Raw genomic sequence first — 25,483 nt, forward strand, 5'->3', positions numbered from 1 at the left:
AAAGCCTTTCAAGCTCTAAGTCATGTTTGTTTGTGGATTTTATTACCTTGATTCTAGATTAAATTTTATAAGACATAATGAATGACATATGTCTAGTTGTAGATTCACCAAGCTACATTTTGTCTCTTTCAGTATCATGATATGGTCTGAGAGGGTCAGGAGAATGTCCTGGCCCTTTGCCCAGTGATTTTCCACTTGCTGAGAGGGAGATCTAGAAACAGTGCATCTCCCCCTCTTGCCTTGGAGGGAGCCACAATGTACACCACCACCTTCTTGGACCTGAACATGCAAGCGACCGAGCAGGCAATCCACGCCACTGAATTCACCTGCTCCTCATTCCAGAGAGGAACTGTCTTTGGCTGAAGGGGAAGCACCAAGGAGGAGACTAAACTCAGTTCAAGTGTTACAGGATTTGCTGTACAAAATGTTTAATTTTGGCTTTTTGGTCACACAGAGTCAGAATATTTCATGGTACCTTCATAAAAACTTTCCATGGTTTCTAAATAGATATTTTCTGCTTTTAAACCTCAGCTGAATTATGTGGATATAGGTTTTGTAACTCAAAAGGGCCTGACATGTAGGTGAATAAGGAGGCTAATCATTTTTGCTGTAAAGAATAAAAATATGTATATTTTCTCATGCTTAGTAGAGTGTAATAGATATCCTAGATGATAAAGGCTCGCAATTGTAGAGTAGCTAAAGCAGGGCTGGTCAGTTTAAATGAATTAAAACCCCTTTAATTCCTTGGAGGCCTCTCAATTTCTTTTCAGATTTAAACTGTAGTCGCAGCCTCCTGTTAACTAATACTCATGCTGTGGATTTTCCATCCTATTCATCACAAATTCTTGCAGTAGTGGGAATGGGGGAGAGGGAGAGGAAGGACTTCAGCTCAGTTATAAATCACCGAGAAGTGACTGACAAATACCAAGGCAGACCTTTGCAGAGTGCTGTGCTGGAGATGGCACATTGCCAGGCAGGCTGCAGATACACATGGTGCTATCTCTGAGCAATTTTAGGGAAATGATATGTTTATTCTAAAGTAAGGAGGGGGTGGTGGGGGGGGATGGTTCTTAATGGAGCTCTTGTCATTTCAGTTTTAAGACAATGGAAAAACTATTGGGACTGGCTTTTCCTGTTTTGTTTCATATGCAAATAAGAAAAAAATGGGAAAAAAAGAAGAAAATTCCATATCATACACAGTGAAAGATAAAAGAGACAATAAGATTTATTTAGTTTGTTCTAAATATGTTGTGCATTTAGTGCTTCATCTCCAGATTTTGGTCATATTTCCATGGTTTTGTATGTAATATATTTGACTTCCAATATATTTTATGTTTCAGAAGAAAACATTTTCGCTTGAAGTAGAAATCTGACTTTGAAACCAATTTAATCCAATTAATTATATATGTTACATATATTTATTAATATCTCTAAATATGGTGATTTATATGATTTATGTACACATCTGTCTGATCACAGTTTGGTACTTGCCTTATAGCAACAACTATGCAACATGAGACTTAAATTATAATTCTTCAAGTCTGTGCCATTTTTTGTTGATCATTACAAGAGGACAGGTTGATCATATGTCAACATAGACACTAATATATACAGTCAGTGAGTCTACTTTGTGTTGCTTTACTTAATGGGCCACAATAATATATAAAATCTGAATAGAAGAGGGAGGAATTAAAGAAAAATCCAAAAAGAAAGAGTCTGTCTCTGCACACTTTTCTACTAATATTATGGCTCATAGGCTATGCAACTCACATTTATATCCTGTCAAAAACTGCTTTTTTCCTGTGAATCAATATCAATTTTTTTAAATCACTTTTTTTTGAGGAAAAATGTATTTTTTCAATCAGTTTTATTTATGCTAATAGCAGAAAAATAAATGAATGAAAAAAAATACAGAACTATTTTCAGGGTTCAAAAAAAATACAGAAAGGAAGCATTCAAATCACAATCCCTTTCATCTTTTACAGCTTACTGATCACAGGCAGAAGGGAAAAATGTGGAACATATTCCAGATTTCCTACTTGACTGCTGTTTCAGTGCCAAGAGGAAAATAAGTAAAATATCATGTAAAATGTTAAACATTATGAGCCAAATATTCTTCAGGGGGTCTGGAGGAAAGACGGCCAATAGAAAATGCTTTTCAATAGTGGTAATGATATTAACTTCCTTTCTCAAAGACTTTGGAATACATAGCTCAAAAGTGACAAGTATCTCTAACAATTAATAAAAACAAATCCCCTCAGCGTTCTTACAAAACTGACTATTCAGCACAAATCACAAACATTGAGGAAGCCAATTTCAGGCAAATTTCCAAAAAATTAAAATCACTGCGTTTCAGAGGTGATGAAAGTGTTAGTTATGAAGCAGATTGCTTAGTGTTCCTTCTCTTCATATCTTAAACATGGTTCTTGAAGTTACCCAAGCAGATGCTTGCTCTTGCTGGGGTTCAGGATAAGCCAAGCACAGGGACCTTGGCTGGCAAGTCTAGTTATGCCAGTGCTGGTTTTCCTTGTGCCTGTGAATAGGCATTGGACAAGGATCGAGAGCTATCACTGGGGTGAAAACAGCTTGCATTTTAACAGCAAAAAACAAATATAAGAACTGAAATTTAAGAAGTCAGTAAGGCAAGCCAAACTTTAAAATTACTTATACAGTTGGTTAAGGTGATTTTTGTTGCTGTTGTTATATCATATAAATCAAATTCAAAATAGGCATTGTGAGTCCATTTTACTTGATGCCAGGAAAATCTACATGTTCAAGAGAAGAGACAAAGAGAACGTATCAGGGTGTTTGTTTTCCAAAAGAAATGAAAAATCCACAACTGCAATTCTGCCTGTCTGTCATCCCTGGCTGATTACTTGTAGCATCCAGCAGAGATGATCAGAAAGGGATTTGAATGAAAGTAGGTTAGCAACTTTGCAGTTTTATTTAAGGAGAAAAACCTGTGTGACCAGAGCCATAATATCAGCCATGGAGGTGATCAAGTGCAGAAGTGGATACACTGGTCTTCAGTGTTAGGAGGACTGGAAATAGATGCATTAAACCCCACACTGGGTAAGCAGCTATGAAGAAGGATACAGAAAGGCTGGACTGCATAATGTGGAAACATTTATAAAGTTTCTAAGACAGTCATGGTCTCTTCAACGGAAGGGAGTAGAAAAATCACTTTATGTGCTGAGATTGGCATGGATTATTTGGACCTGAGAGGAGAAGTGACAGAAAAAAAGATTGACATCTCTGCAAGACAGGTTAGAAGAAGGCAGTGATCAAGGAATTACTTACCATCCTCCAATATCATTCAAGAGAAAGTGACTTTGCCACCTCCATGAACAGCCAGACAGACCTTTTTTTGTTTATTCCTTTTAGTCACAAGCAGGGATGGGCAGATGCATCAGACTTTGAAACTGTGTTGTGGTTTAAACCATGCACATAGTCTAATACACATGTATCACACAGACCTGCTGAAGAGTTTAACTAGTCTTGAAGGAGTCAAAGTTTTAATACACATTACCATAATCTTGACAGGCAAAGTCCACTCTTTCTAAGGACTATCAAATTCTTTGGATATTTGGACTGTGTATAAGCAAATCAAAAACTTATTTAAATGAGAGTAGCGTGGCGGTAGCCATGCCACAGCAGAGCCAGACAAAATGCACACAGGCAACATGAGTGCTCCCCATGTGCCTCCACAGTGTCTCCCAGGCTCAGCAGAGCTGGCCAAGCTGCAGGAGATTTTGTGAAGTGGAAAATCCCTTGGCATTCAAGATCAGATCAGCAGTGTGCCGTCGCTTGTTGACAAACAATCAGCTCTCATTTTGAGTCAGAGCTCTTTCAGCTGAAGCCTATGCAACATATGACATGTTTATTCACCCAGGCTAACCAGAAAGCAGAGCCTTAAAGATTTATTTCACTTTATGTTTAATTTACATTCTAAAAATTGTATCACAGTTGCTATTTGTCTTTGTATCAGTACAGGGACCTAAACCAGAAGAATTTTAATCATAATTTACTATTATTTAAGCTTGTTTGGGAACAGAAAAAACTGTAGCTCAATAATTTGTCAAGTGAACGATTTCTACTTGGGATAATAAATATTTCTGAAGAAGTGACCTGATCATCTCTGTGATCTATTGATTCCTTATAAGAGATGAGAGAAAAGAAATTTAAAAGAAGAGTGACTAACATAAGTCAGCATCGTTATTCACGCTGAAAAAAGTGAATTCACAGACATCATTTTATCAAGATGTTTCCAGATAAAAAATGTTTGAAATCACTGTTCTGAATTAATCTGTAATCATATTTCTGTCTGCATTCTTTCCAGAATAAATGGTAAAAATCTCACACATTTAGCATGGAGGAACTCATTTAACACCAAGGACTCATCACTTTATGGAATTTTCATTCTCTATTTTTTTTAGTTACAAAAATAACATTATAATTCAGCATATCAAAAATGTATTCATGTGAAAAAAAGAACAGGACAAAGAAATAGGAAGTGGTATTTTTTACTTTATTTCTTCATTTTTTTCTGGAAAAAAGAGATTTTAAAATGGTATTTAAAAAAACCTATTTTTTCATTCATATACTATTTTTGTATAATGTAGTGAGTCTGACAGTTTTAAAGGAGCTTTTCTCACCAAAGTGGCATGGTAGGTAAGTAGGCAGAAAATTTATAAATTATAGATAGATAGATAGAAAATTTTCTGCTTCAATGTGACTAGATCTTTTTCCAAAGAACCCCAAAAATATTCTTGAGGTAAAAGACATCTCTTTTAGCAAAGAAAGGACAGTGAGGAGGTATGCAAAACCACTATGACCTAGCAAAGCAGGGTATCATTACCCTTGTCCTTCAGAGTGCCTACAGAATACATATGCCATCATACGACTTGTTCATCTTTAGGATTTGTGGTTCTAACCTGTGCTTTTACCTTCAGAAATGCTGACTAATTGCATGTTTGCTAATATGCCAGTTCAGTGTCATTTAATGAGATAAGCAGCATGATTTCATGTACCCTGTCTTAGGATGCTTCGCAACCCAAATTTTTTGACATGCTGGGAAGATATTTTTTTCTCTTTGGGTGCCACTTGTTCATTTGAACCATCACTGCATTCTTAAAAACCTAAACTGCCTGTACAAATAAAAACAAAAAAAGCATCTACCTTTATTTTTAATTCAATTACATGGAACAAAACACAGCACCAGAAATGGAGCAAGATTTATCAACAAGCCTGGAAACACCTGGAGACTTGCAAGTAAAATGCACACAGAAACGAAAAGGGCCATCACAACACCACACTGTAGCTGCACTTGAATTGATGCTCATAAGGGACATACAGTCATGTATTTTCTACTGACTCAACCAAGCATTCAGTTTTGTTCAGGTTAGCAGCTCATAAAGGTTTCCATAATGGAAAATGTAATAGTCCAGCCTTGGTGATACAGCAAAGCTGACCATGCCAGCCAACTGCCACACAATGGCATCTCACCACAGAAGCACAAGGCAGCTACAGAGGAGCAGAGTGGAAAAGAAGTATTTCTGGACTAAATATAATGATCATGGTTGCTGGACTTGATGATCTTAGGGGCCTTTTCATACAAAAATAATTCTATGATTCTATAATCTATTTGCCATTGATAGCTAGCATCCTTCCAAAAATGTGGGCAGTCTCTGGAACTTTTTATTAATTTTGGAGTAGACAGTAGACAGTCTTTATACAAAGTCCTGTTACAGAGAGTGACAGCGTAAATATATGCAAAATTAATAGATGTTTCCAGTGTTTCTACTTCCTTTCTTTACTTTCATCTTGACTTGGTGAAACATGGAATATTTTCTTGGAAAATTTCATAAATATGAAGAGAGAAAAAAGAAAACATAAAAGCAACCCTACAGACTTACTGGTTGCTTTTCTTGACACCTAGTTCATGTTTATGTAACTACTATTTCTGTCTTGTATTTGCACAGGGACAATTATAGTTGGGTATTTTTTCCTTCAGCAAATAAAAAACTTTAGTTTCAATCACAAAAAAAGGCAATGTGCCACACAGCAGGTAATAATTTAACATGAGGGGAAATCAGATATATACAATATGTGGGCAGCACTAAATATTTGCTCCGAATGAAGATCGGATTCTTTTTTTTTTTTAATCCCTGTTTTTCATTAGTTTTGTTCTCATCTCCTGTTGAACTTCCAGCCAAAAAAGCCAGAAGAGACTGATGCACTGAAGAAGGGGCAGTAGCTCACTCTGGTCTTGTTCCTAGACTTCATGTAGAAATTTGAGAGAACTTTGGAGCCAGCTTTGCTCAAATGATAGAAAGACTGACAGCAGCTCCTTTGCCTTGTAAAAACCCTCAGCCAGCATGAAGCCTACTTAGTACAATAAACAACACAGTGTGAACTATTTTTGCAGGTGAGATGTCCTGCTGGTGGCCCACCCATAAATCAAGGACACTGCCTAACAGCAAGGGAAGCAGCCAAAGCTAAAAGAAGGGGAAATGAAGTGTTGCACATAACCCCCTACTGACTGAAGGTCACAGACCCGTTGAGACTGACAATTTATTATAATTTATTAGTGTTGCATTTCTTCTTTAAACCAGCAGGAGCATCAGAATCCAAGCATACGAATTCTGAAAAACTGCAGAAGAATAAAAGGTCTTTTGACAATGTACAGTGTGTGGTGTGCGTATGAAGTAAAGGGAAATAAGGTAAAGGTAGAGAATTCAGTCAATTTGCTTTCGACAAATGCAAAGTTTGAACGATGGGTATTCGTAAATATTTTGAGATGGACATGAAATATGTCAGAAATTATTAATCGAGTGGTCTTTGATAGCAATGTGCCAAAATTTTACTGTCCTAAATGCCTGGTACTTACTATTTAGACCTGATATGAAAGACCTCCTGGAACTGTTACTGTAAAAAGTAATTAAAAGAATAAAATATTTTGTTTTTATTAGGAAAGAGATTAATGCCATGTAAAGTCAGTAAAAAGCCATAGTTTTGAAAGATCATGTCTGAACCAAATTTTCTAGTCCTTTCTCTAGAAAGGACATAAAGCCCACAAACTTCTGAACTTCTTTGATCTCATCTTTAAATATTTCAGCTAATGCCAGCTTGTATAGTTCCACAGAAACTGTTCATCTTCCATGTAAAGAGACAATCTGTGACCTACAGAACATCTGCATTGTTTCTTTAACTTTATAGTGGGGAAAAATGCACTAGCTTATATATATTTTTTAAATGTTCCTAAGAAACTGAAAACTATTTTCCTACCTATCTTAGATTTTTCCCAAATTTAGATACTACATTAGATGGTACATACTGGTGCTTTTGAAGTATTTAAAATAAGAATTTCCACATTTCTGACCCCAAAATTGTGATTTTAGGAGTTATGGTAGACTCTATGTAGTCACAGAAACATTCAAAATGAAATAACAGATCTAGCCAAGTGAAAATTCACTAGCTTCACATGGCTGGATTGATAAATCCTAAAGATTTCCTGGGAATGAAACATGAATATCAAAGTCATGTGTTGGGGAACATTTTTTTAATCAGTCATACCATTTTAAAAACTCCTAAACCAGAACAATACAATCCCCCTCAGGAAAAGGAATGATCAAAAGAACAAACCCCTCTGGCAGATATAAATCACCCCACTTAATGCATTACTGGAGGATTCTTACATTTGGGCAATGAGGGCAGTTTAAAAATACAGTTTGACGATATGATACAATCTCTCATGATTAGGAGGGTGAGATGCCAGCTTCTTCTCTTTGACTGCAGATCCCAAATTCAGCGTGTTCTCCCTTTCATCAAGGTTCAAAAGACCTTTTGTTGTAACTTAAATTGCTTGGTAGTGAACTACCACTTTCTGTCTCTCTGATCTGTCTTACTGAAATTTGGATATAACAGGTGCTACTTTCTTACTTAACAATGCTCTCTTACCCTACTTGTTTTCCCACTTGAAGTGATCAGTTCTGAACTTGGAAATGCTATTTCCTACAGCACATGGGTGAAAGCGTGCTCCTTTAAGAAGCAGGTACAGATGGCAAGTCCATCAGCTAAGTTCAAACCAGAGGTCAAGAGAGGAAAAGGAAATTACCCCTAGTACTCATCTCAGACTCTGCCCTCTTTTACTGTCTGCTCTGACTGCTGGTAAATTTAGCTCATCATTTTCCCAACCAGCACCCAGCTTCGCCAGTGACAGTGGGAAATCAATATATCCACCACATTTGACCTTATCACCTTTAAAGCAGTATCTTACAAATCACTCAGGATAAACAGTCATGATCACAGGGTTAGCTAAAGGTGGAACCAACTACACCTAAACCATTCCTGGCAGATGTTTGTCTAATGTTTTCCTAAAACTTCCAGCAATTGAGACTCCATAGTTACCCTCAGAAATCTCTTCCACTGTGTAGTTATCCTTACTGATAGAAAATCTTTTCGCTCATCCAACCTAAATCTTCCTAGCTGTATTTTAACATGCTATTTCTTGCCCTGAAGTTCAATGGATCAAAATCCTAAACAATGCCTGGAGAATATCTTGTGAATCTCATATTAGCAGCAGTCAGTAAGATATTTGAAGACTTACACTGACCCCTCAGTTTTCCTTTACTCCACCACCCCAACCCTTTCTTCACAGCCACATATTCTAGATCTCTGATCAATCCTTTTGCTCTGCTTTGCTCTCCCCTTCTTTTGGTCCACAAACTTCTGGAAATATGGTGCCTCTAATTGGATGCAGTAATGCTCCAGCTGAGGCCAGTATTCAGCAGAGCAGCTGTTTTACATATAATACTCATGTTTATACATCCTGATACAGTGTTTTCTTTTTTTAAAAATATTTTTAACAGAAGTTCAACATTGAGAATACATGCTCAGTTTGGGGTCCCTTCTAGTTCTAGGCACTTTTCTGCTGAACTACCAGCCAGGTGGAGATCCATCTTCATTAAGCAACACAAAACCAGGGAATCCTTCCCTTCTGTGTCAGAGGACTCTGATGTGAGGAAATACTTGGCTGATTTGACAATTTATGTTAGCTTTTATGTAACAGGTAACGTCTTCACTGTGTGTACATGCAACATGTTTGATTATTTTTCGCTTGTTTCTCTGGGACTCTAGTTATACCAGCTCTTCAGTAACTCTTTCCTCTAGCAAAATGAAGACAAAATTATCTTTCTTGTCAGTCTTAGGTCAAGGTTGATATGTACATTATATGGGCATGCCTCTTTAGAAAAGGAAATCAATTGGGTAGAAGATGGTTACCTCTCTCTCATAACTAAAGACAAAGGGAGGTCTTTTCTAAAAGAGGTCTAGGTGGCCTAGGAACACAAGTTCTACTAATTATATCTCTGGGCTCAGCAGTAAGTCCTTGTTCAAGTAACTCCACTGATTTAAACCAGTTGTGGCGTAGAACTAAAGGAAGAGGCCCAGAACTGTTTTATGTGCAAGTAATAGAGTCTGCAGTAGTAGCTCAAAACCAAAACAATTACTCAGAGATGCTCCCAAAAAGGAACATATTAAGCTGTTTCCAATGAATCCTGAAGAGTTTTAACCTTCAGATATCCAAAGGGATGCTGTTTGATTAATTTTAATTTTTAGGCTATGTTACCTTGTAGCACTAGCCAGCACCCAGGGAACAATATCAAACCCCAGACACGGCATGCAGAGTGCAGCAAACAAAGAAAAAATTGTTTCATGGCTCAGCTAAGAAGCACCTGCAGTCACAGAGCACACTGATTTCAAAGGCTTCACAGTCTGTGTATGTGAACCAATATTCATCCTGCTCAGCTTTAATTCATTTGAATTGATATGTTCAGAATAGGCATGTGCACTCTTAACTTTCTTCTGGAGTCAATTAAGAAAAGGCAAAAAGTTATTCAAAGTCTCTAAGATCTGAATCATATCCCAGAGGTATTAACCTTTATTAATTATGCATCTGCTTTAGAAGTCAGTAGTCTTTGTGCTCTAAATCCCTCTGGTCAGGTAACACTGGGTTTTCCAATTCTTAGGTAGCTCAACTGTAGAGGGATTGGTAACATCAAAATTATGAAAATAATGGGGTGGAAAGCTTAACGTGAAAGGAAAAAAAAGCACTTTTTTATCTCCCTCAAAATTTGACCTTATCAGCTAAATTTCTATCTTCACCAGAAATACGGTTCACAGCAGAAAAGACAAGGCTGTCTTGTAGTTACCTACCTGTAATAGTCACTGCTTTCCCTATGAGATGCACACAATTCACCCCGTGGCACTGGGCTGTGCCAGTACAGCTGGTTGCTTATAGATCTCATTCTAGAATAACTTGCAGAGTTACAGAGCTTTGCTCCAAGTCATCCTCTGAACAAATGCTCCTCTGTCACCTGCTCGGGAATGTTATGACAACATGACATTTTGGGGGATTAAAAAGCATTAATAAAACTATTTTGATTAGAGGGGTAACGTGTTTGAACATGCTAGCTTGCAAAAAGATGTGTACAGGGTTTTTTTTTTTACAAATATCATCATAATAAAAGCTTTGCTCTTTGCATGAAAATCTCTGTCATGCTGAAATACCAATGCATTTTTATAGGACTAAAATAATTAGATTGCATTTGACTTCTCTTTTTTCTAATCAGTTTACACAGATTCTACAAGTTGATGTCTCATCAACAGTCAAAGTCAAGAAGGTTTCATTATTGCTGTAAGGATTAGAGAGATTCCCAGTTGACCCAAAACTGCTTTATGGCACTTCTGAGTAGTTTATTTTACATTCTTTTCCTAAAGCTGACTCTTTTTTTCCCCAGGACTTATTTCCATTATTTCACATGTATCCATTATTTAAATAGCTATAAACATCTTCACTCCCCTCATCCTTAACTACTGCTTTGAAGGTGCCATTAAGTCATGCCTGTAGCGTAATTTGGAATGAGGGAGATAATTCTTAGTGAAGACCAGACCACTCACCAATATTTAATACCTAGTGAACTCTAAGGATAAACTTTTGAAGTATTACATATTGGTCTGATTTTTTTCCACCTTTATTTCAAGGATGAGCACAGTACTGAGTGATTTTGAGAATAACCAGAAATTTTTCCACTAAAATGTATCAGACTCTAAAATCTTGCACAGCCACTGGAAATGGAAATGTTTACATTTTTTGCCTGGTTTTTGCTCAGGAAAAGGCAGTTATGATTAAATTACCTGTATTCATTAGTGTATTGGTGAAGAGCTAAATTTACAAACCCACAACTATGGGAATATTTCCAAACAAATTCTGCCTCCCTGGAAATGTCACTCAGCAATACGAATGAGCCTATTCAATTCTGTGTGTGAAAATCCAGCCACCAAACATTGTGCACAGTAAACTTAGTTTTCACTCATACAAAAGCAAACAAAGCCTGTACTGTAATGGCTTTTGATCCTATAATCCACACCAGAGCTCAGAGGTGAGCCAGCAATTTCCAGAGCTTTGTCCCTGAGCCTGGCTGGCACTTTTCTGCTATTCAAGTACACACTGTCCTGGTGGCTGATCCAAATTACAGATATGATAGAAAGCAGAGGAGCTTACAGAGCATACTCTAAAAACTTTAATTGCCAACATTTTTACCAATTTTTTTAGCCTTTTTTTCCTGCTAAGGAAAATTCTTACTCTTAAATTGTCATGTGATTCAGCACAACACAACATTGTGCTTGCCAACAAGTCAGCATAAACGTGGGACAATGAAAAAACATCTTTTTCACATGCCTTCTTTTTATTTCACACACAAAAAAGTTTATTCTGTCATAGTTTCCAGTTCCCAAAATCTCAGCATCTACATTATAATATAAGCCAAAACAAACTCATAAATTGCATTCGACTTGTGAGCTACTGTGTAAATCTATCAGGAATTTTGCTGTCATATTCATTAAAAAAATGAGCATTGTTTGATTTTTGTATCGTACTGAGATTAAGTTCTCTATATTGAGAAAGCACTTCTTATGGAAGCTTTGCTTATAAAAGAGGACATTTTGCACTGGTTGATTTCCTCCCTGTATTACCAAAGAAATGCCTGAAAAGTTAAATTAGATACGGAACAAAAAGAATGCCATGTCAAAAAAAGTGGCTAATGCCAGAGAGGAAGTATGATCAGTCAGAGAGAATTAGAAAAACTTCTTATTTGGTTTACCCAGAACAACTGATGGAAAAAAATTTAAAATCACTAGGAATGAGAAAAAAAATCAGCTGAAATAATCCAGATTAGTTACCAATCAATTGCATTGCATTAAAATGTCAAGACAGAGCTACCCGCAGAGCAGGCTAAACCTACTCAGGACTGGGCAGCAGAGAATGAAGATCTCTGCTCAGTCACAGGGTTCTCACATAAAGCAAGTCTTTTTTCTGCTTTTGATCTTGGTTCCTCATTAGTAGGAGAGAGAGCAGCCACTGCTGTCTCTGGGCCATTTACTCTCACAAATATTTTTTCTGTGCTGTGTGTTTGTTATTCCCCACAAGAAGTTAACCACTAATCAGGCATACATGGAGACTCCTCAAAATACGTCAAGGTTTGGCAATAACCTTGTATAATCCTCATTTAGAAATACCAAAATTTTGAGTGAGTTGAGTGGGGGGTCCTGCATCCTGATCCAGCTGTGGCCAGTGCCAGATATTCCACAAAAGTGCACAAGATCCCCGGAAGTGTGCAAAAAGGGGTTAATGGGAGAAAATACCTCATAGCTTCTGAGGAAGCAATCTTTCAGTCTGATACAAGATCTTCAGATTTGATTTTAATTTCTTTCATTTAATTCTTTTTCTTATTGTCCAAATAAATAAAACACTTCTAATATTATACAAGAATTTTGCAAGTAAGAGTATTTTGTAGCAGTTATTTCAGAAAGAGATTATACACTGTATAATGGTTTTGTCCAAATTATTACACCTGTTACCTGCATAGCACCTTAGTTTTGTCCTGGGTAGACCAATGCAATATACAATGTTCCCGGGATGATGGAATTTGCACTTTTCAAGGTTCACTGAGAAGCCCTTTTCCCAGTGCTACCCCAACAGCCTTATCCTTCTTCAGTCTGGACTCCAGTGAACTCTGCTATGTGCAAATCCAAAAGTGGGAGAGAAGAACACACAAAAGCAACAAGTACTTCAGCATGGTAGGGGCCACCAAAATGAGTAAATCGCTGGGGAAAGGGAGAATGATGAGCTTCTTAATGGGTGTCTGTCCCCAAGAAACATCAATGACTTGCTACAACACTCACTGCCCTGAACTGGATCAAGATGTGCATTTCCAGAATAAACTACATGAGTCCTGGACATCTCTGATATCAAGGTTGTTTTCCCTTCTGCCACATGCCTGCATTCCAGCTGCAGAGCATGGGCTGGGAAAATGGGAAAGCTGAAATAGAAAGTGGTTCTTGAAGCAAAAAAAGCCTGTACATTTTACAACCTGGCTGCAGACATTGGAGATAGGAGATGCTGGGACCTGCTGAGAACAGCTCTTCTGGGTATAGGTCAGTGACCAGGACTGTGTACAGTAAGTGGTCAAGGCATATAATTGTCATTAAATTGTGATTAGCTCATGTCATCCAGATACATGAGGTAGTAGGAAGAGTTGAAAGGTATAAACTGTACAGATCAACTCTTCAGGAGGGGGATGAACTGAACAGTGGAGGTTTTTGGAAGACCTGACATGTAGGTCCTTGTGTGTGCTCAGTGGTGAGCCCAGACTTCCCATTCCTCAAGTAGGAAATCTAGAGGAGAGGAGGATTTCCTGAGGTAGCATGAAACTAGATATAGGAGGGTGCTGCAAGGCCAGATCTGAGGTTCCCACCTCTGCAGGGTTCCCAACACCCCACTCACAATACCCATGGGTCAGGGCCACAACAGAAATCCAGGGAACCTACCCCTGAAGGAACCATGTGGGGTTCATTAATAAGGCAATGTAGATGTCATCTAGAAGAATAGAGCAAGAGGCATCACCATTGCAATATGTGTTGAGGGGGAGTGTACACAACATATTATTCCCTTATGGGGACAGCTGACGAAGCCCGTCAGGAATGAATCCTCTGAATCACAGAGGGGTTTGGCTAGGAATTAAGCTCCAAGTTGCTCAGTGCTACTGAGACTAAGATGCTCCCAGGTCCACAGAGAAACAAAACATGAGGGCCTATAAAACTCAGAAATTGCAGTCTGTTCTTATCTTTATGCTGCCTTCCACATTAGGCAGTGGCTGAATAGGGCCTCTGCAGCTTTCCATAGTTATAAGTAAGCACCTAAAACTTACATCCTCTTGTAGGATTTTTAAAAGTCATTTGGATATTATAATCTGGTTCTGATAGTTTCTCCTCCATGAAGCATCGAAATGTTTTAGTACCTTATTTATGTTTCACCCTATGAAAAAGTCTCTACCTTTCTTTTATTATTAGAAAAAGAATCTTCTGATGTTCTTTGCCCTCTGACACAATTAAAAGATAAAAGGACATGTGAGAGTCCTCTTGGTGGTGATTATGAGTTATGTCTACTCCTGACTTCAATGGAAGCGACCAATAATGAGAGGAATTTGCAAGAAAGAGCAGGGGTTTAAAACAAGTTTCTGAACAATGATGTAAAAAGCCAGTAACTCTCTGGATTCAGTTCTAATTCTGAGCACTAAATATTTCCTCATACTACTTAAAAATCCTTAGAACTTGAGCAAGAAATTTGCAGGCGCTGCAAGGATACTCCATGAAGTCAAGTTTCTCAACCCAAAAGTTACAACATTGTATTTGGCTGGAATAATGTTCTATTAGCTAGAAGCAGTGATTCTGCTCATCAGACATAGTGCTGTCTCATTGACAATTGCCATGCTTATTTTGCCAGCTTTAGTATCTTCAGAGAGGTAAAGGGGTATTTTTGGAAAAAAAAATACTTTGATCTGAATTTTCAGACCGGGAATGTTCTCTCTTAATGCAAATGTTTTGCATTGCTGGTTTGTGCTGTTACTGAAGGATTTCATTACTAATCTTACTTACTACTTTATTTAAAATATCATTTTTAACAACCTTTTCAAGTTTTGAATGAAATTTTCCTAATATTTCCATTGTGTTTGGTATTTAGCTGAAATTTCCCTAACCTTTAGTTCATAAACCAAGTTCCTTTATTTTTCTTACTTTATTGAAGACACAGGATAAGTAGTGGGTTTAGTCTCTAGAGGATTTATATGTTGTACATGCATCATATTTCCTTTCTTAAGAATGTCAGATGAAACATTATAAAACTGATCCTAGCAATCAACAAACTATATCTGTTGCTTTTAGAAAAAGAAGGTATAAATAAAGTAGTATGGTAAATTCTCCGTAATCAATTTACAAATTATAAAAATATGTAACTAATTTTGCAGGCTAGATTTGCACTATCACAAATGGCAGCAACATACACCAATTGTTATTCCAGCTGGGTTTTTTGTAATATTAATTGGTTACTTTTGTATAGCTTTGAATCAATACACTAATTGAAGTCATCTGCATCGACTTTCAAACTCTTATTTATCCATTAACTTCTACTCAGCCATATCACAGCTGATAGAGACAAGCCCCAACTACAGAATGCCAAAGAAGTTTGGATATGAATACTACAACTGGACTGCCTTAAAAAGAGCCTGCCTTAGATTAATTAACATGATTTTTGACCTAAACTGCTGACAATTTTGTTTCTTCAGAGCTTGACGCACATCAAGATAATTTTCACTTATTGATCATAGAATCATTGAATGGTTTGGGTTGGAAGGGACTGTAAAGATCATCTCATTCCAACCTGCCTGCCATGGGCAGGGATGACTTTCACTAGACGAGGTTGCTCAGAGCCTCACCCAGCTTGGTAATGAACACTTCCAGGGATGGGGCAGCCACAACTTCTCTGGGCAAATGATAGAATAAAAATTTTTAAGCAGGAATGAGAGTTGGGTCCTTAGCTTTTTCTGTGTTTGATCTCTTATAGCTTATTTTCCTTAAAATAAGGTGAAATACAAAGTCAAGTAGCTGGTTTGGACTGTGAGGTTCTTTTTCTCATATCAAAATGTTTATGTGCACACTGCAAGAAACATTAGCACAAATCATTAGTCCAGTTGTAGTTCCAGCTAAACTTTGCTAGAGATATATTTCCTCAGTTTGCCAGATCACTGGTGAAATTCCTCTTTGCTATGCTACACCAATAGCTCAGTCACTGGTCCTAATGGGGCAAAGTTAAAAACCATACAAGGCTTCCCCAATAAACAGTCATGTGTGGGGATATGAGTACGTGTAGGGAAGGGAGAGAGGGTCATTCTGATTCTTACATACCCACATCTGTCTGCAAGGTGTGCAGTTCCTCAGGGCGGAAGACCTGAGCCTGACAATTGGTAAAAGCTAAAGAAGCCACCCTAACTGCTAGGAAAAAATAGCTATCAGAAAACCAGATGGTTATACATATGAGGCTTCTCCCAGAATTTCTACATAAGCCTTATTTGTTTTGTTTTCATAGCAAAATGGAAAAATGTGAATGCACACAGAAAAAGCCACATTTATTTTCTGATTTTGGTCACAGTATTCTTACAAAAATGAAAACCTTACAGATCTGGAAACAATCTTACTGTCACATAGCTAATTTCAAAAAAGGACTGTGGACTGTAAAATCAGCGTACAGTTTCCCAGAAATGTTTCCGTGTGTACAAATGGTAAGATTTTATGGGAACTCTATTTACACGTGTGAAATTATGTGGTTACCTAGTGATGCGAATTTGCAGGTGTAAAATAAGGTAGTACTACTTCACACAGGCAGCAATCACATGTATACTGAAGCTACAGCCTAGCATAGTGCTTCTAAGACAGCTCAGAAATAAAAATAATTCTCATTTTTAAATTTCTTTTTAAATCAAGTTAGTAGAAAAAATAGCTCAGTCCTCATTCACTGACATGCTTAGTGACCATGAGCCATACAGGGTGTGGGGTTCAGGTGAACTACTTAAATAATATATTACTTCTGTATTGGTTTGTCTGTCTTCATTCCAATATCCTTGTGCTGACATAAGGCAAACACAGCATGTGACAACTAAACTGAGTGGGGGGAAGGTAGCAAGAAGGAAGCATAAAACTGACATGATTAATAGAGCTGCCACAATTTGTTTACCAGAATGGCTTTGATGAACATGTACTTTTTCCAAGACTGTTAGTTCACTGCCATTTTTCTGTTGAATCACATTAAGAGTAAAATCAGGCCATCAAACTGTCTGGACAGTTTGCTGAAGCAGCCAAAGGTATTATAGGAATGTTTAAATGCTCAGTGATCACTGAATGGTGCATTTGACTCATCTTTGTATGAAATAATATAAGCTAAGGACAATATGGGACACTTACTAATTTCCTGAACATTCACAAATAATATTCCTCATTGATAAAAATTACATAGAGTGAAATTAGTTGTTTGAATACAGCAGAAAATGCCTTGTTCCAGTAATTAAAAAGTTTAACAGTAAAGGAAATTTGAACCAAGCATTTCAGTCTACGTACTCTAACCTTATGTACAGATTAAAAAATCTAAATTAAGAGGCTCGTCCACTTAAAGCCATACTACTGTCTTCCTCTGATGTGAACAAACAGCCAAATTTAACAGCTTTGCAGCTTTCTGTGATCAGAGGAGACTTTGATTCTATCAAGGTGTTCTTAGATCAAATCTTGTTTACTTATAGAGCATATCTGAAGTCCCAAAAGAACTCAGATAGGAGACAGTTGGTTTGCCCACAGATACAAGCTGTTTTTTCAGGCAACATTTGACCCAAAAGTTACATCTCAGATTTTCTCAAGGTCATACTCCCAGAGCATCTTTTCTCTTTCCAGCCATCCTGTTTCTGGCACTTCTTTGCAAACCCTGATCTGTCCATAACCTCTGAAGACATTCAGTTTATCTTACTGAGAAGTTTTACACATAGGCTAGTTCTCAGATGAAACTACAGACCGACCAGCTAACTCCACTGAGAGACTTGTTTTTTCCACTTCAATATTCCTCCAAGAACATTTCTTCCAATCCTTTACATAACAATGCATTATGTGAAATTTTTTAATAGTTTAAAACCTCCCACATAACTAGTTACAAACCATAGCCTCAGGTACAAAAAATGAGGAGGGAGGATTTGTTAGAGGTAATGGCTCAGTAAAGATGACTTTGTAACTCTGACCCAAGTGGCAGATGTCTGGACCTTTCATGAATGACTACTATGTAGTCATTCAGTTAAAATTAAATTCCAGATTCACATTTTATTCGAAAGAGTTTTTGGATCAATCTAGTATTTCACTTTTTAGGAGCCAATTTATTCACTATTTATATTTATGTGTTTATTTATTTATTATGGCTGTTTTGTACTCAAAATAAAGCTGAGAAATATAAATGCAAAAATTCAAGCAACTTTAGAAACAGTAGAAATAGCAGAAATAATTAAATGAATCGGGTTTGTTTGAAATTATTTCAACAAGTTTATTTAAATTCATAACATAATAAAGGACAGAGATTATTGTATGCAACATGCTACTCCTCTTTATTGTATAAGTCAAGAAGATCAGGGCACTATCTTTCTCTAGAAGAAAGACAGGGTTCCATTTATAATGTTTAATGCTCCTTTAAATAGGAAAATTGCTCATAATTTATAGAGAATTACTTTTAAAAATTGTTTGATATCATAGTTCATCAGGTTAGAATTTCTTCCATTTCATAAGCCTTGAAATGTAATCAACATTAAGCTTTGAAATATAATCAGCATTAAAAAGTTTCCTATACAGCATGGTTGAACTGAAGTGGCACCTAATCTCCTTTTACACAAAGTTAGCATAGATGAATACAAAACGAAGTACTCCAGTTCAAAGTTTACAGGACATCATTAGCATTGAACAGAATTTTAGAGTTTTTGAAGATTAGTTGGGGGGAACTTTTCTTGAAGTTTCTCCTTCAAAAAAAGGAATTTTGATATAATATTGATTTGCCTTTTTTAAGAGTGCTGTTGGTTATGGGAATATAAATGTACATCTGCAAACAGAAAAAGTGTAAGTTCTCCAACTGTAGTGTCAGAATGTCAGATTGACATATCCCAGTGATATCCATGGTTAGTTAGCTTTTTCTACTATGAATGATGGGCAGTGGTGTATAAACCATTCTTCTACAGAATTTTCACAAAAAATCTGTGAAAGCAAATGGTCTAGATATGTTGACAGTCAATATTTGGGATACAGAAAAAGTTGACAGTCATGGATGAAATCTTACACTGCAAACCTCCAGTTTCGAATGAGAAACCAAGGCCCAAAATACTCTTTCAGAGAAAATTCAAAGTCCTCAAGCATCATCACACTTTCAGGAGCAACTACAGACCTAAAAATCCAGTATGAATTTGATGAAAAAAACCACCTCATTGGTCTCTCTTCATCCAGTTCTTCCTATCTACCTTGTCTAAGATATAATCCTTACAAACAACTAAATATTTATGTGCACAGAAGCAGAACAAACTGTGCATTAAACACATCAATGTAAAAATCCAGAAATCTAGTGTTTTAAAATCCAGTCCAACCCAATACATATTTTAAAACAGGATAAAGAAAAGGAAACCATCAAAATATCATTTGACTTAAAGTAGATAATATGTAATATTAAAGCTCAAAACAATTGTACATGAACACTTTTTAAAAAACTGTCTGAAAAAAAATATTGCCAGGGTCTGTTAAGAGAACTGCTTTTAATTTTTTCTCTGCTTTTTAAAGTAAATCATAATAAGCCTCTAAAAATAAGTTTTAAAGCCATATGTAATGACCCTACAGACATATCACAAAAAGGCAACTTGCCAGCATAGCATTTGGACTCCCTTCTTCTCAACCCGTTTATAAAATGCAGTACCTTCCATCATTTAACCAGAAAAAGACACATTTTCTAACTGTAAATGCTAATTCATATCACATTCACTCTAGATCTGAAAAAATCACCTTATCATTTTTTGTAATGAATTTTAATAAAATTTAACATGATAGCTAAGCTAAAATCAGATTTTTTTTTTTGCCAGAGACTACAAGTTTAGTCACTGGTGGTACGTCATTTGGGATTGTCTTTCTGAGAGCTTCGTGTGTTGTTTCGTTTGGATAGCTGTGGTTGAGATATGTTTTGTGGCACTGTACGTTGATCCCACATGCAGTAAAGATCTGTTACTGGAGAGCTATGAATAAATCAAGCATTCTTACTTAAAAAAAAACCCCTTTAAAAACCTTAAAAAAAAAAAACCAACAAAAACTGTTTCTACTTTTCAGTAATGCAATCTGTAAAAGATATAGTAAATAATGAGATAATATCAAACTGTGGAGATGGGGGAAGCAAGCAAGCTCCTTGTTGTAGCTAATGATCTAATTGTTCTAATATTCCATGTCTCTCAAAACCTCTTGCAGCCAATGGTAGAGAAGCCCAAATGAAACACATCTGCAGAACAGAGACACTGTTACCCACATCCTTCTTCTGTAGGCAGCAGAACTATAGTAATTTTATTGCTTACGAAGTCTTCCAGAAAAAGTAAGTCTGAATAACTTCTCCATTTCAATATTTTGTTTCAGAGAGGAGGGCTGAGGGTGAAATCAGGAACCATTTTCAAGACACAGTACTTAAAAATCTTAGAGGTGGGTGATGAACACAAAAAACCTCTTACAGACTATATTTTCAAAGTAGTCATTCTAATTTTGTTTTCGTTTTCATTTCTCCATCAGCGCACATCTCAAAATTCTGTTTAAATAAGTTCAGGCAACAGGAAGAAATCTGTTCAATAGTCTTTTGGGCTGGTTTTTGTGAAAAACGAGGAACATCAACTGAGGATCAGGTATACAGGCCATATAGAGTTATTGACTTAGCTCTATATATCAAATTACTTAAGTAATACTCAATTTTTAAGTAAACAATACCATTAAGTGTGTACAAATAAAGTAGTCTTTCACCAAACTATGACTAAACTATTTGTATTTTTCCCGCATTGGAGACTACTTCACCCAGAAACTGAAAAAGATAACCAAGAAAAATTGCTAGCACTGAAAAGATAAATTGCCCCACACTGTATTAATTAGCAAGGTATTGTCTTTGAACTGACTTCCCTACACCTGAAAAACAGCACTAAGAACTCAGACTTTATTTCAAAAACTCAAGTTTAAAAAAGATGTAAGTGCCAAGATGTAGACTTTTTCCAGAAGGTCTTATGCAGGCAATTTTATTTATGCAATCCTTTGCGTGCAATGGTATTGCAAAAAATGTCCAGGAGAAAATAAAATATTTTTTTTCTAACTGTTTATGACCAGCACCTTTAACTCAGAATGTATGAGACCAACACCACAAGATCAGTTTTTCAGCTCCTGGAATTACTGTGGAAAGTTTCTGGTATTGCAAGATGAGTTATGAAAAACTGTTTATGTTTAATGTAATGGATTAGCAAATTAAAAAAAAAAAAGGACAATTCTGTCTCCTCAAATCTACTTTTAGTTGAGTTCAGCTGCAGTTTCAGTTGCTCAAGAAAGAACATAATTTTATTTTGAAAGTAAGAAAGGGAAAAAAACCAAAACCACTTACAGCTGCCTGATGGATGAGACCTGAGTACTGCCGCAGCACATTCCTTGGCAAATTCCTCATCACCAGCTTTTCACAAACTGATTTTTCTCGCTCTGGTCAGCTGCCAGTACTATGTTCATTTTAATTCTTTTGAGTGTTTTTAATTTGTTTTTATCCAATTTAAGAAGTTAATTCATTAGTAAAACACACCACTTTACTTCAGCAATATTTCCAACAAAAATATTCATATTTTTATTCATCAGGAGATATGAAAAAAATTTTAAAATGCTTCTGTAATGGTGCATCCTGAAGTTTTCATTTCCATTTGTTAGTATCACTGTTTTCCCATGATTTGCACATATCCCTGAATGAATCACAGCCCTTTAAAACACAGCAGAAAGAGAAGATTGTGAATATGTGGAAACTTAAACAGAAAATATTTCTCCCTTTTCAATAAACTTTTATATTTGTATATTGTATTTCCATTTTTTTAAAGTTACAAAAACTGTTGTCTAAGTTAGCATGTAGCACAGAGTGCCTCTGCTTCTTCCCCATTCATTTTCTATTTCCATTTTTAAAGTCTCACATGCAATATTCAAACTAGCAAAGGATCTTCTATTCATCTTTATGTTAATGCTTATGCTGTATCCAAATTGTAAGTCATGCTGCTTTTAAGAATTCTAATAGTATGATGCATACTTCATACATTACCTCTATTTTCCTCTTGCACTTTCAACCTCATTTATAGTTCTGCATAATTTGTAATCTGTTCAGGAGGGTGAGATAATTGCCTGGTGGAAGTGGAGAATATTGAAGCAGGGTTTGAGCCTGAAAATCCTTTCTTGGGTAAGCAGTCCTTACTCAAATAAGTATTAGCCAATGAATTCAAGAGAGTTTACATAAATGCAGTTTGTAAGTGTCTAGTCTAGGAGGATACTGAACGCCAGGTCTGTAGTTTCCATACAGAAATGGGTCTCAGCTATGCTTTAATTTTCAGTACAACTGGAAAAGAATTAGGCCATGATGGATCTTCCTGCTCTTAGTGTTCTAAGTTACTACATATTTTTAAGGACAGTACATCTCCTGAGACCAGAAAAATTGTAATGTTACTCATGAACAACCTCCCATTCCCATTTTACAGTAAATCTACTTATCATTTCCATGTAATATTGTATTCCACAGAAAGAAAGGGAAGAGAAAGAAGCATAACACAGTCCTATAAATCATTGCAAAGGCCCAAGAGTTCAAAAAGAAGGTATCGAATAATAAACCATAATAATACTTCCCAATTTTTATGTATTGGATTAATCAGGAGAATAGAAATACATAGAGAAAAATACTTCTTAAATTATGATTATTGTCATACAGTCTTAAAAATTGAAGCAAGCAAGAGAAGATGATACCCAGCAAATTTCATTGTGAATAAGATAAATCAGCTCCATGCCACTTATTTTTCTTTAAGTCAATGGAAATGTCTCCATTTCACTTCCAAAGGGAAAGGGGTAGAGAGGCTTTAGTTAGTATTCCATAAACAACTCCAACACTTTCATTAGAGGACAATAAACAGATGACAAAGAATGTAGATCTTCAAAAGTAGCGAAGTGTTTGGAGAAAGTCTGTGGAATCAGTGGGAACAAAAATAAAAAGATCCTAATAGATGAGGTATAATCTCTGTAAGAAGAAGAAGATGCACAGAGGATAGGCTAGAGCATAGGTTAGTTGGGGTTGTTGGGACTGACACATCTAATCCAAAAAGTAAACTAAACAGGGAACATTTGTATTTTGAAACCATTTTAGGTAGCAGACTATTGTGTGCCTTCTACCTTTTTTAGTTTAGAAAGTTAAAAAAAACCCCACAAACCTTTTGATAAAGAGTAAATGGCATACTTTGGAATCTCACTAAATCACGATTGCTTTGCTGTTTGATTAGAAATGCATTTGAGAGTCTGGACACATTCTTTGAAACTTGTTTGCTTTTCTTCCTCTCTGCTTCTCTTTACTTGACATGGTCTGTCTGTGGTGCCAAGATTTTAGAACTCTCTTTACCCTTTAAACTGTTGCTGTCAAAGACTACAATAAAAGGGAGATTCATACTATGAAGCTCATTCTGCCAAGATGCATCTCCAATATATTGCCATTATATATCTTGACAGACCGTCATGATTAATACTGTCATGCTAAGCCAATGAAATTGATCCTGTCATCACCTTTAGAAGAGAAGACAACCAAAAGAAAATGTTCTTTTCTAGGGTTTACACAGCAGATAAAAAAAACCCCAAAACTTTTGAATTGTCATCATGCAAAAGGCAAATTCATTTCTTGTATATGTTCACTGCTGACCATAGCCAACCCTGACGTACAGAACAAAACACTTTAGACCTTATCACTATCTAAATCTAGTGTCCCTGATACACTTTCATTAGTTGCATTTGCCAGCAGCACAGGTTTTTTTCACACAACTTGGAACAAACCATATGTTGCTAGCAATTTATCACCCTTGTCTTAAATTCTTCTGCTCCTATAGACACACAGTAAAATTCTCAGGCTAAGTAAAAAGTGTCAGAGAACAACACAAATCAATCTAACAGGTAATGGAACAATTTCACTGATCAAAATGCATTTATAATAAAACTGATAAAGACAAAAACACTGCACCTTTATCAAATTCCTTCCCTCTTTCTCTAGCTCGTCTTTTTTCATTCCTCCTGCTGACAGTACATAAATGTCTAGAGAAACTATATTTTCTTTGGGTATGGGCAATCCTTTTGATAATAACTTGCTGCTTCCTTCCTGTTCCTTCTTTGTTTCTTGAATGAAAAATACCTCTACAAAACTGCAGTTTTGGCTGAATTGATTGCCTGAACCTTTAATTCTAATGTTTCTATACATTGACTCCTGGAGATTATATATGTGTCTTGTATTTCATAGACAACTTGTGATAATTTAGTCTTAGATTGCTGATAATGCTAGACCATTAGAGAGTATATATAGTCTGACAGCAGTCATAAAACAGGCATTTGTTACTGCATTGTGTTTTATGTTGGTTAATGGTGTGTCCACAAATGTTTGCAAAACATAAAAGATACCAATATTTTAATGATGCAATAAGACTGAATCAAATAAAAAGCCATATCTTTGTGACAAGAAAATTTATTTCAAAACAATGGCACCAGAATTTAAATGAAAAGTTTTATAGAAAAGAATAGTGTGCTTGTCAGAGGTTTATATATGTATGTATTTATTGGTGTGCTAAATTGATTATATACAGTAAACGGCATTGCTGCTATTACACCATATTCTGATCATTTCCATATGCTCTAGGCTTTTATTTTGGCTTTGCAATTATGAATGTATAATCACTGTTATTTGAGTAGGTTACATGCTTCAGGGAGAAAAAGTGATTGATTGAATAGCAAAATAACACATGAACACTGGAAAGTTTAGGAAACATTCTGGTGAGAGGGAAAACCAAAGTGCTGACTATTTGCAGACTTTGAAATACATGCTGCAAGTTTTTTAACTTGAGTTTTACCAGCAGGCAAGGCCAGATAAACAGCCTAGAGTAACAAAAGGTGAAGCTGCTCGGGTTTGAAAGAGGAGCTGTACTGAGAGCAGTCTTCCTTTCTTGTTATATTGGTGTTTCTCAGGTAAGAAACTGAGACAGGCAAGGGATTAAGCCACTTTCCCTGGATCAGAATTTCATATTATATTCTGCCTACCTCAAATGGTCTTTGTAATGACAGCAAAGCAGAGAAGGAAAGAGCTGCTGAGTGCTACCATAGGAACATTTTCCAATCTGTGCTGGATAAAGTAATTTCCTTCATCTCTTTGTGGTTTTTCCCCTTGTGTGTGTCTAGGGTTGTAGCTCTGGAGCAGGGAATTCACTAACCTCACCACAAGGTGACTCTAAGCAGCAGAGCCCCAAACCAAGTGTGA

This window comes from Corvus moneduloides, chromosome 3 (assembly GCF_009650955.1).
Source record: "Corvus moneduloides isolate bCorMon1 chromosome 3, bCorMon1.pri, whole genome shotgun sequence".
Classification (NCBI taxonomy): domain Eukaryota; kingdom Metazoa; phylum Chordata; class Aves; order Passeriformes; family Corvidae; genus Corvus; species Corvus moneduloides.